Raw genomic sequence first — 12477 nt, 5'->3', positions numbered from 1 at the left:
TCCGGGCGCGCAGGCCCAGTGGCCATGGCCCACGGGCCCAGCCGATCCGCGGCAGGCGGGGTCTTCCCGGACCGGGGCACAAACCCGCGTCCCCCGCATCGGCAGGCGGACCCCCAACCACTGCGCCACCAGGGAAGCCCCCATCCACTACATTTTTATTCAACAAAACCTTGAGTGCTTACCAAATACCAGGCATTCTTTTAGGCATTAAGGTACAGAAGGGGTCAAAATAGTAAAAAAAACAAACAAAACAAAACCTCATGGAGCACATATTCACTCCTAGAGCATCACAGTACCAACAGACTCCATTGTAGTACGTTCCTCCCTGTCCCACTAGGCCTTTCTCTTCTCTTTTCTAATAGCATTTTCCTTCCTTTGTCTTTGGCCATCCACCCCCAATCTCATCTAATCTCTGATCTTCAAATCCTATAATCTTCATTTTCTAGGGCACCACTCCCTTCCCCTTTGTTGTAGCTCTATTTTAAAATAAAAGGTTTGGGACTAAGTAGCTTTACTGACATTTTCTGATCATAGTTCCTGGTACTTAGTAAGCACCTTAAAAACTACTGAATGAATTAATGTAAATAACATATTCTACTTGGTATTAGAAAGTTTTGGAGAAGACAAGCTCTACCCTCAATTTTTCAAAATCTGATCACATTCTGACCCACCAAGTGGGAACATCAGTGATGACTCCTAAATATGGTACTTTCCTTTCCATGCATTCCCCCAAGAGCCTCACCCTATGGTGAACACATAGGTCTGCCAACATCTGAAGAAAGCAACTGATTTCAACCCACTCAGACTGAAGAAACAAAAACACTTCAGCTTTGTTACAGCTCCTGGTTTGTTTTGCTGAGGTAGTGGAGAGCGACTGTGCCACTGAAATAGTATCCTATATAACCAGATGAGTAGGATTCTATAAAAAGTCCTACTAGCCTATATGATAGCAAGTACGTATCATGAAGATATGCAATACCCTGACATTACCCTGATTTTACTGTTCTTTACTCCATCCTAGTAGGGTCTATGGCATCTAGCACCACAGCTTTCCAGACTATACATCAAATATAACAGCTGTCACTTTTGAGCTAATCCTGGTGAGGGTCTGAAGAAGGCCACATTGTGCAAGGCCACACAAAACATTTCTGGACCCTCATCAAATGGAGACAACCACATACTTGGTTAGAGTCCCCAACATTTTTTTTTTTTTTTTTAGAGATATCCTTTTTAAAAAAAATTTTATTTATTTTTGGCTGTGTTGGGTCTTCGTTGCTGTGCGTGGACTTTCTCTAGTTGTGGCAAGCGGGGGCTACTCTTGGTTGCGGTGTGCGGGCTTATTGCGGTGGCTTCTCTTGTTGCAGAGCATGGGCTCTAGGCACGTGGGCTTCAGTAGTTATAGCACGTGGGTTCAGTAGTTGGGGCACACAGGCTTAGTTGCTTCGCAGCATGTGGGATCTTCCCAGACCAGGGCTTGAACCCATGTCCCCTGCATTGGCAGGCGGATTCTTAACCACTGTGCCACTAGGGAAGCCCCCCCCAATTTTTAAAAAATGATTCAGAATGGCATACTTTTCTGGAATATCTGTCCTCCTTTGTTCCTCATTTTCTCCGGACCTGAACAAAGCTTGCAAAATAAAAAATAGTGTAAGTTTCCTTTCAGATTCACACTATGGTTTGGCACTGCTGAAAAATTCCTGCCTGATTTCACTAACCCCATACTAAAAAAAATAAAAAACCAAAGAAACATGAAGAGCTCTGAAGTCTCGTCCAGGAACTGCGGCTAAATTAGCTTTGTAATCAAAGCATCTCAGATTTCTACATCTTAGTTCCTCATAAGGAAAATGATGGAGCTAAACTACGTGATTTCTATGGTCTCTTCCAGCTCCAAAATGTTTTAAGTTTAGTGAAAGGCTCAGGATTTCCACTCCTGATTAGAATGCAGAAAGTTGCAGGACACCATTACTCTCACCCTATAAACCATGATAAGCTGAATAAGCTACAAAATTGTAGTTTTGTTTTGTTTTTAAACATCAGGGGACTTCCCTGGTGGCGCAGTGGTTAAGAATCCGCCTGCCAATGCAGGGGACACAGGTTCAAGCCCTGGTCCGGGAAGATCCCACATGCCGCGGAGCAACTAAGCCTGTGTGCCACAACTACTGAGCCTGCACTCTCGAGTCCTTGAGCCACAACTACTGAGCCCGCAAGCCACAACTACTGGAGCCCATGCACCTAGAGCCCATGCTCCGCAACAAGAGGAGCCACCACAGTGACAAGCCCCTGCTCACCACAATTAGAGAAAGCCCGTGCACAGCAACAAAGACCCAATGCAGCCAAAAATAAACAAATAAAATTTTTAAAAACACCAGAAAGTTAACGATGCAAAGATCTCTAAATAAATTAAGTTCCAGAAAATGTCAAGCTCTTGATAAGACAAGAGACCATGGCTATTCTCATTCCTGGCAAAGTGGCAAGAAAACAAGAAATTTTCCAATAACAGGACTAAGAAGAAACCAGCCAAATTTATAAACAAATTTTACTGGCTGAACGTGGATTCAGGTAACATATTAGAATTCAGAGGGAGCCCAGTTACAAGCCCCACCTGCCAATTCTTCCCCATGGGTCCTCACTAAGTGCACAAGTCTGAAGCCAAGGCCAGAAAGCTGAGAGAAAATCTCATGAAGCATATAAGTCTCCACTGTGTACAAGATAGATGCCCTCTTAAGGTGGAGGCCAAGACAGGAATATGAGATAAACCCCTCCAAGTCACTCTGAATATAAGACAGATATTCTTCATAAGAAAATAGGCAAAAACATAAGTTAAAGAAAACCTGAGGTGGTAATGAAAAGCGAAGAAAATGTCCAAGCAATCCAAAGAGCTGGCAGCTAGGCTGAAAAGTAGAGAGCCCCAAGGTTCAGAAAGCTGACAGTGCAGGCAGAAGTATGTGATGAGAAAATGGACAAAAACTTTCCAAAACTGATAAAAGACATTAACTCACAGACCTGGAAGCTCAATGAACAGCAAGCAGGATAAATACAAAGAAACCCATACTTAGGCACATCATAAACTGTTGAAAACTGGGGGGTGGGAAGGGCAGAAGAGCAACTCTTAAAAGCAACTATGGAAAAAAGAAAAAGTACATACTAGGGAAAAACAATAGAAACAATGGCTGATTTATTAGAAACAATGAAAGCCAGAAGACAACAGAACACCACCTTTCAAGTTCCAAAAGAAACTATTAACCCAGAATTCTACATCTAGGAAAACATACTTCAAAAATGATGAAATAGAAACATTTCAAAGAGACAAAAGGGAAAAGAACTTGTCTCCAACAGACTTTCACTACAAGAAATGCTAAAAGAAGTTGATTACGGTGAAGGAAAATGACACCAAATGGAACCCCAGATCTGCAGAAAGGAACAAAATCCCCAGAAAGGGTAAATAATTAGAAAATACAAAAAGCCTTAAAAACAAAACAAAACACATGTTTAAATGTCTTTAAGAGACTATTGATTGTTTAGAGCAAAAATATAATGTACTGTAGCGATTATAGCACATGTAGAAGTAAAACATAAGAGCACAATGTGCTAGAGGGGGTAAACTGAATCATGCAATCGTAAGGTTTGCAGTGTTAGTGAAGTAGTTTATATTATTCAAAACAGACTGCGATAAATAATGAAAGGCCCATGGGTCATCTTTAAACACCTTCTCCGTTTTTGGCCATTATGTATACTTACTAACATGCCCATCAATGGGGAATAAAGGGAAGGAAAAAGAAAACTAAGTAAATCAACAATTATAAGTAATGATTTATTTTGCCAAGCAGTTGTGTACTTTTACATCAATAATAATACAAACTAATACACTAACATTTAAATACCACAGATTCGGGACTTCCCTGGCGGTTGGGTGGTTAAGACTCGGAGCTTCCACTGCAGGGGGGCATGGGTTCAATCCCTGGCCTGGGAACTAAGATCCCACGTGCCACACGGCATGGCCATAAATACACACACACATACATATATACATACCACAGATTCACTGACCCTTCCAAAGAAGATAAAAATTAACCATGTTACTCAAGATAAGTACACATATTTTATTATTTTTTCCCAAATATTTTAACTGAAATAATTTTGAGGCGCTCTACTTTCTGCTTTAAAAGTATATAATTTTTAAGAATTTAAGGACTTCTCTGGCAGTACAGTGGTTAAGACTCCGTGCTCCCAACGCAGGGGAAACCGGTTCGATCTCTGGTCAGGGACTAAGATTCCGCATGCCACGTGGTGCGGCCAAAATTTTTTTTTTTTAAAAAGAGAATTTAAAAAACTACATTATGGAGTACAGCTCAAAGTTCTAAGTTAACGATATAAATAACATTACTATAAATTATAATTATAAATTTATAAATTTAGGATAAATTATAATTTATCCTACATTATCAGCTTTTATAAAAGCAATTAATGAAAAACATTTGTATTATAAAGGAAGTCACAGCACTGAACATGAGAATAGAATTTTTTTAACAGTTGAATTTTAAAAGAATTGAATAAACAATAGCAAGCTTAAGAACGTAGTATGTGTGAAGCATACTACTCTTATACTAAATCCTCCTAACAACACTGCAAAATGGGTCCTAAGATCTTTAGAGAATTTAAATGCATTAAAAATCACGTATCAGTGAGAGCCAGAATTTGAAACTCAGGTTTCAAATCAAAGCCCATGACCGTCTCTCAAATAGTAATGTAATTTACTGACAAGTACACCACACATTCCCTCCCAACCCTTTAATGGTAGAGTATATTTCTTATAGACAGAACATTCTTCTGCATAACCAAAATATAATCATCAAAGTCAGAAAATTAACACTGGCATAGTACTACTATCTAGTACTCAGATCCCATTTAAGTTTTTACAATTGTACCAATAATGTACTCTTTGAGAGCTAAATAAACCCAGTTCAGAATCACATGTTACAATGACTACAATGCAATCTTTAATGTACTTTTTCCCTTTAGAAGTTTAAGGGAGTCAAACAAACATTTTATACAGTGCACAAAAATTTACTGAGCACTTGGCACGTGTCAGGCACTGTTTCCTCGTACAGTGGAGAATAAGACAGTTAAGGTTCTTCTGCTTCCAAAGACTTTACATTCTAATGAGGAAAGACTAACAAGTAAACATAACTTCGACTGGGTGGCTTGGAAATGGCCATCTAAGGAACTGAAGCCTGAATAGTAAGACAGAACCAGTGTTGCTAAGAGATGGGAAAAGAGTGTTCCAAACAGAGGAAAAAGCAAATACAACCTAGAGCAGGACATAACTTGGTATTTTGGAGGAAAAGAAAAGATGCGACAGTGTCCTGAGCATAGGGAGCAGGGACTGATGGCAAACACATGAGGCAGGATTCTGAATTTTATAACTAAGAAAGCTACTGAAGGATTTTAAGCAGACAACTGGCATGGTTTCATCTCCATTTTTAAAAGATGATTCTGGCTACCGGGAGGAGAATGCACTGAAGAAGACGGTCAAGTGAAAGCAGAGACCAGTTAAAAGCTATTTCAGTAGGCCACATGAGATGATGGCGACTGAGATTAGGCTGGTAGAAATGAAGATGTAAAACAGGAGACAAATCCAAATGATATTTTGGAGACCAAGAAAACTTGATGATGGATTAGATATGGTGGATAAAGGGAAAAACAGGTTTTAAGGATAACTCCTAGGTGACAATTACTGAGATGGGGAAGACTTGGAGAACAATATGGGAGAAAGAGGTCTATTTTGGACATATTAAGTCTGTTTAGGTGAGAAGTCTAAACCAGAAACATACACTTGAGAATTATTCACATATAGATAGTATTTAAAAAACTAAATTGGGGCTTCCCTGGTGGCGCAGTGGTTGAGAGTCTGCCTGCCGATGCAGGGGATATGGGTTCGTGCCCCGGTCCGGGAGGATCCCACATGCCGCGGAGCGGCTGGGCCCGTGAGCCATGGCCGCTGAGCCTGCGCGTCTGGAGCCTGTGCTCCGCAGCGGGAGAGGTCACAACAGTGAGAGGTCCGCGTACTGCAAAAAACAAAACAAAACAAAACAAAAAAAACAAAACTAAATTGAATGAGACATCCTATGGAAAGAATCAAGAGAAGGGGGATTAAAAGTCCACGACCAACCTCTGGGATATGCCAATACTTAGAGGCAGGAGAGGAGAGAGAAGCCTGTAAAAAAAAAAAGTATGACAAAGTGTGAGGTAGGAGGAAAACAGGAATATGCGTCCCATAAACTACGAGAAGCAGGCGAATAGGCAGAAAACTGTGGTCAATAATACTGAATGCTGCTTGCTGCAAGATCCTTTAAGATAGAACTGGTAAATGGATATCACTGGTAACCTTGACTAGAGTACTTTCAGTGGTGAGATGGTGATAGAAACCAGTCTGGAGTTGAAGAGCAAATGAAAGTGGAGAGAGCACACAAAGACAGTTCTTGAAAATCTGCTTGAAAGAGGATCAGAGAAATGAGGCAGTAGCTAGAGGAGAAGAATGTGGAATCAGGAGAGGGTTTACAACAGATTTCTATTCTATATCTGCACTGTCCAATACAGAAGTCAATAGCTACACATGGCTACCAAGCAACTGAAATGTAGCTAGCATGACTGAGGAACTTAATTTTTTAAAATTAATTTTTGTTTAAATAGCCACATGTGGCTAGTGGCTATATTGGACAGCACAGCTCTAGAGCACATTTGTATACCAATAAAGATGGCCCAATAGAAAGGGTAAAATCCACGATGCAGGCAAGAAATGAGTCCTTAAGAAGTCAAGAGAAGGAATCTAGAGCACAAGTGGAGGAATGTACAAGGGATATAACATGAATGAAGCAAGGCATGAAGCCATGTAATCGGTGGGAACCAGCAAGACTTAAAATCAGAATATCCCTTAAGTTTGGTTGAAATCTTAAACATAAGACTAAATACAGAAGGCTATAAAAAGCTAAGCACAAGGGGAAGGGAAGGTAATTCAAATTTACTATCTATTAAGTGACAGGCACTTCCTAAAACGAACTACTTCTGTTACTCAGAACCAACACCTTTTAAGTCTCATTTTACAAAATAAGAACACTTTTGCTCGAGAGGTAAATCAAGTTCACTGAAATCGCACATATAATAAATGTCAAGATCTGGACACAGGCCACTGTGACTTACTCTAGGGTTAGAATCTTACCACTGCATAAGGTGGGAGGTTAAGAACCACTCAATGTTTCTATGCCTGGAAATAACATAACAAATAGCAGATCAATCTGGCAGCTTATCAACAAGTGGAAAAAAGCCTGAAGGTACTAGGCCAGAGGCAAAACTGTCCCCTCAATGCTATCTGCAAGATAATTAAGGAACATTTACTTAACAGGTTATTTTTAATATTTTTAAATCCAAGTGAAAATATCTTTATTGAGACAAATGGGAAAATGCATATTCTTGCAACTTTGAGTGTCTACATTACTGAACACAGGAGTATCAATCAGAAAATTGGCACTGTTTTATAATAACTACTAAAATAATATCTGGACATATTATAAAAGCAGGTAGTTAGAAACCTACCATCTCTCCAATTTGTAAATGAAGAGGGAAATTATTAAATCAAGCCTAATCAGTTATTTTTTTTTAGGGGTGATAAAAATATTTTACATTTTAATGTTATATGAACTCTCAACTCGACACATTTGTCAAAATTTATCAAACGGTACATCTTAGGATCACACTCACCATGCCATAAATTCATACATATCATAGTTTTAAAATAAGTTGCATATTTTTCATAAGTTATCAATTGCTTTTATATCTATTTAATAAGTACCTAATACTTTTCTCAAGAATCAAGGAGAAAGATTAAATTTTTTTCCTTCAAAAAAATCTTCCGTTAGAAGAAAATTATACGTTAAAAGCCTAATCAGTTATTAAATTACAGCTTAGACTATTTTAAATTTAGTGTGGGCAAAGATCATCTAAATCTGTGCTGTCCAATATGGTAGCCACTAACTTCATGCAGCTATTTAAGTATAAATTAATTAAAATTACATATAATTAAATATTCAGTTCCTCAGGTGCACTGGCCACCGGTCAAATGCTCAACAGTCACATGTGGCTAGTGGTTATCTCATTGGACAGCACAGAATAAAACATTTCTATCATCACAAAAAGTTCTACTGGACAGTGATTAGATCCTCAATCTTCCTTTTGACTTTTTTTTTCAGGAGGGCCAATGGAAAGAGCAACTCAGAAGACCTTAGTTTTCCAAATCAGTCACTAACCGGCTGAGCAACTTATGTATGGTCACTTAGCAGTGCTTCCAGAAATGAATGTGCATTTGAATCACCTGAGAATCTAGTTAAACTGCAGGTTCTAACACAGTAAGTCTTGAGATGGGGTTGAGATTCTGCACTTCCAACAAATTCCCAGGTGCTGCTAATACTGCTTGTCCAGAAATCACCCTGTGAGTAACAAGGTCTAAGATTACTCTGGGCCTCAGTTTCTTTAGCTGTCAAATGATGTACCTGGAGGAAGATAATACCCATGACCCCTCTGTAAAAACTAACATTTTATAGTTTTATGGTTGTAGAGAATTAAATGCACAGATTTCTCATACTCTTGAAGAGGCAGTCTCTTCCCTGAAGTAAATGCTAGGATTCTAACAATTTTTGTGATACCATTTTTTCCCCATAAAAAAATATCAAATTTAAATGAGTATCAATGGGAAAATGTGATTTGCTACAGACAATCAGTCTCGGTACTACTTTTCAGAAACGGATTTAAAAGGCTGACATGTATATAAGACAAACCTTTCGAAATGCATCACCTCCACATGACAAGCAACTCCCAGGAAAAAAAAAGTAACTACAATTACATTACTGTTTTTATAAAGTCTCAGTCAGGGCTCTGAGCAATAAAACCGACCAAAATCCCCATACCCCTAGCAGGTAGTGGAGTAATGTAACAGCCCACAAAACAGGCTGAAGGAGCTGACAGTGGGAAGCCAACAATGCTACAAAGAATTTACTTTTAAGGCATCTTCTATTTTAACACGGGCCGTACAGTAGGCAATGCAAACAAGGAACTGGATAGCAGTGGCGAGGCTCATAGTTTCATAAGGCAATACCTCATAGAAAGGAGATAGGCTAACACACCCAGTTTATAAATTCTGAATGAAGCATGACAGGTAATTACCTATATTCTCAAAACACACACACTGGAAATACATGTTCAACCTCTAAATGACAGGATGCTTTGAAAATCTATAATACTTTTAAATTTGTATTTTTAGATTTCCTTTAGTAGGAAATACAGTTTAAAGTTTGAATTAAACTTTACTAAAGTTCCCCTATATAAATCATACAACGTTCTTCCAAAATCTCTCCAAAGATTTGATTCTCATTAATATACTTTACTGCCCACAAAACCCTTCAAATAAATCACTGAGAAGATAAATCATATATACAAAGAAAAACTTGGGAGTGGGGAATTTTTTCTCACTTTTAAAACAAACTGCTATCTCAATCTTCTCTTTTCCCTCAATCTTACTTTAAGCCAACCTGCTAAACAATGGCTTTCTACAATGGTCAACATATTTTATTACCAAATTTCAATGTAACTCCTAAATTTGGAGCTGTACATTCAGCTTATCTTAGAAAAAGACTGATGAAAAAATAGTGTCTATAACAATACCTATTCTAAGTTGTCTTTATTAAAACAGCAAATTCACGTACATCAGGAGAAAGCACTAAATATAATTCCATCAGAGTGAAATGTTCATATTAACAGCTTTATCTGATTAAACACTGCTGTGCTTTTACAACACTTATTTAAACTATAGTAATTTCTAGATATTATAAAGATAACTTTTACATTACCAGTGAAAACAAAAGGTTAATTTCTATCCACACCATAAAAGTACTATCTGTCCTTTGTAAATAATCCATAAGAAATCTCTCTCAATAATAACCAAGGAACTGCTAGTATCAAATATTTAATTGCAGCAACTGACCAGCAATTAATTTTACCTTTCCTCTCAACAAATATTACAAAATTCCACCTGCAGGATATATATCCTTTTAAAATGCAATTTAAGAAGCCATTACTTTTTTACAGAAACTGTGGCTCCTCTATGAGACAGACAATTATAATGTGTACAGGAGCATTTTAGCCTATCATTTAAAAAAATACAGTGTGTAAAAAAAAGGCCACGTAGCAGTCCGTGGGCAGGATGAGTCATCACCCAACTCAAAACTTGCAGCACTTCTAAGCTTCCTCCTACCCGACCCCATCCCCTTCAGCAATGTACCCTGAGTCAGCAAACCTTCTTATTTTGTCAGTTATGAATTCTCACGATGCTTAAATGAACTTATGCAAAATGCTGCAACACTTTTAGTACTAACATTTGTCATTAGAACATGTGCTTTTCCTATTGTAAAATTAACTGATCTTCAATCTTCTCTGGATTCTTTCTTAATCACAGAAAGTAGCAAACACTTTTAATCCCCTTTTGCAAATAAGTGAACTGCAAAATATGGTGATATATAATGGTTTTTCTAAATAATTCTCCATTTCCCAGAGTTTTTTTTTCTGAACAGTAATACTTAGGTGATTAAAACGTATCCTGCTCAAATCTGGCATATTTCCTAGATGACTGCAATTACTGAATTTAGGACACCAATAAGCAATTTTACCAAGTTTCACAAGGCAATTCTTATTAAGTGATGTAACACATATATGTAAACGGACTCCACGCTCCTTGGCACATAGCAAGCCCTTTGTAAACATGTTTGAACTACCCGTTAAAGACGTGTAAAGTCTCTGCCACCCAGTTAGAAAGTATATTTCAAACATAAATATCTGACATTGCTACGAAGAAACTCTAGAGGCAGTTCCCTTTCAGGGCCCAGTCCTGTTTGGTCCCTTCATTCTTCTAGCTCAGACTACTCATTCTTCTAGTCAGACCATCTCAGTTTCCCAACGTTAGAGAGAATGTGTCCAATCAGAACTTTAAAAAATGACACGGCTAGACAAATCAAACAATCAGAAAACTACTCTGAAGCTGTTTTCGCTCCATTTTGTCCCCTGTTAATTTTTGTTTCCCTTGACAAACCATCTTGTACCTGTAAAAAAGTTAACACTCAGACTGACTTTGGGGAGCATTTTTAGCACTGAAGGAAAGAACATGAATTTTGCTGCAAATGCAGTAGGCTTCTAATTCCACCTCACCAGTTTCCCTTTACTGGACCTTTTCCAATGAGCGAGCAAAGGAAAAAATAAAACAGGAAAGGAATAGAAAATATCCTGCTTCGGGGCGCTCCCACATAACACCTGAACCAGTCTTACTAAGCCAAGGAACAAAAGGCGGCCAAAACGCCCTTACTTTTCAACGCACCTCACCAAGTCAGGGAAAAATGCACAGCGGAGCGAGGAGGCCCCTTTTCAGTGAACTGACAAAACAAGTTTTCATTTGGGGACCTTCATGGACCACCACCGCTCCACGTCCCGAACGCAGCTCAGGCAAGGCTGTAGTAGAGGAGGAGGAAATTAGGAATTCCGATTCAGACGACTTTTTCTGTACCTCCTTTACGGCCACACTCAACTCGGGCAGAGGACTTCAGGGCTCTGAGCCGAGCCGGGTGAGCGGCGCGCTACGCAATTTGCCGAGTGCACTGGAGACTTTGCCCGGCCGGAGTCAGCTGAGGCCGAGTCACCCGAGTGGGATGGGGGAGGAGACGCGGGAGCATTTCGAAAGGCACCGTGCCAGGAAGGCGAGACTCCGCGCCACCTCATGCTCCCGGGGCGGGCCGCCCCTCCCGGCCGCCGCCCCGGGCCCGCCGGCGGGGCCGGGCCGGGCTTCGAACCCGCGGACCCGGGCGCGGGCGGCGGCGGTGCGGCAGCGGAAAGCGGGGCCCCAGGGCGGGCAGTCGCCGCCGGGCCCGGAACCGCGGCCGGCGAGGGGCGTGCCGGGTGGGAGGGGCGCACCGGTCGCACTGCCAGCCCCACGCGGGGACCCCGGCCCGCCGGCCCGCGCGGGGCCGCGCCGGCCAGGCCCGAGTTAGCGAGCCGGCGGGCGGGCCGGGGGCGGGCGGGAGACGGAACAAAAGCGCCTTTGTTGAGCGGCTGCAGCCGGAGGGTCACACACAATGGAGGGAGCCGGCTCCGCCGCCGCCGCCGCCGCCGGGCCCGCCGCGGCGCCCTCCCGAGCAGCCCCGCCGGCGCGCCCTGCATACGTACACACACATACTCACGGGACTTCTCCGACTCATCGAGGGAGTGCGGGGCCCACGGACAGCCCCCAGTGTCGGCTCAGGTCTCCGGCTGTGCTGGCGGCAGCGGCGTCTCCGAGGCTCTCGCTTTGCCGCAGTCGCCGCCATGTAACCCCGACCCGCGAGAGAGGGCGAGGAAGAGGGGGCGGGGTTTCCCGGAGCCACGCCCCCTCACGTCACAGGCTCACTC

The 12477-nt window shown here is 41.1% G+C and overlaps 1 protein-coding gene across 1 annotated transcript in view; it reads right to left on the bottom strand.

Annotated features, from left to right (window-relative positions):
* The window catches only part of MAPK6 (mitogen-activated protein kinase 6), a 34502-nt gene extending 22067 nt beyond the window's left edge, over positions 1-12435 (bottom strand). The window contains exon 1 of the mRNA XM_024128752.3: positions 12270-12435. The gene's annotated coding sequence lies outside the window, so the exon portion shown is untranslated. The remainder of the gene's footprint in view (positions 1-12269) is intronic.
* Between the last annotated feature and the right edge of the window lie 42 nt (positions 12436-12477).

This window comes from Physeter macrocephalus, chromosome 11, assembly GCF_002837175.3.
Source record: "Physeter macrocephalus isolate SW-GA chromosome 11, ASM283717v5, whole genome shotgun sequence".
Classification (NCBI taxonomy): domain Eukaryota; kingdom Metazoa; phylum Chordata; class Mammalia; order Artiodactyla; family Physeteridae; genus Physeter; species Physeter macrocephalus.
Note: the sequence above shows the minus strand (reverse complement) of the source record. Positions and strands in the feature narration are given on the sequence as shown.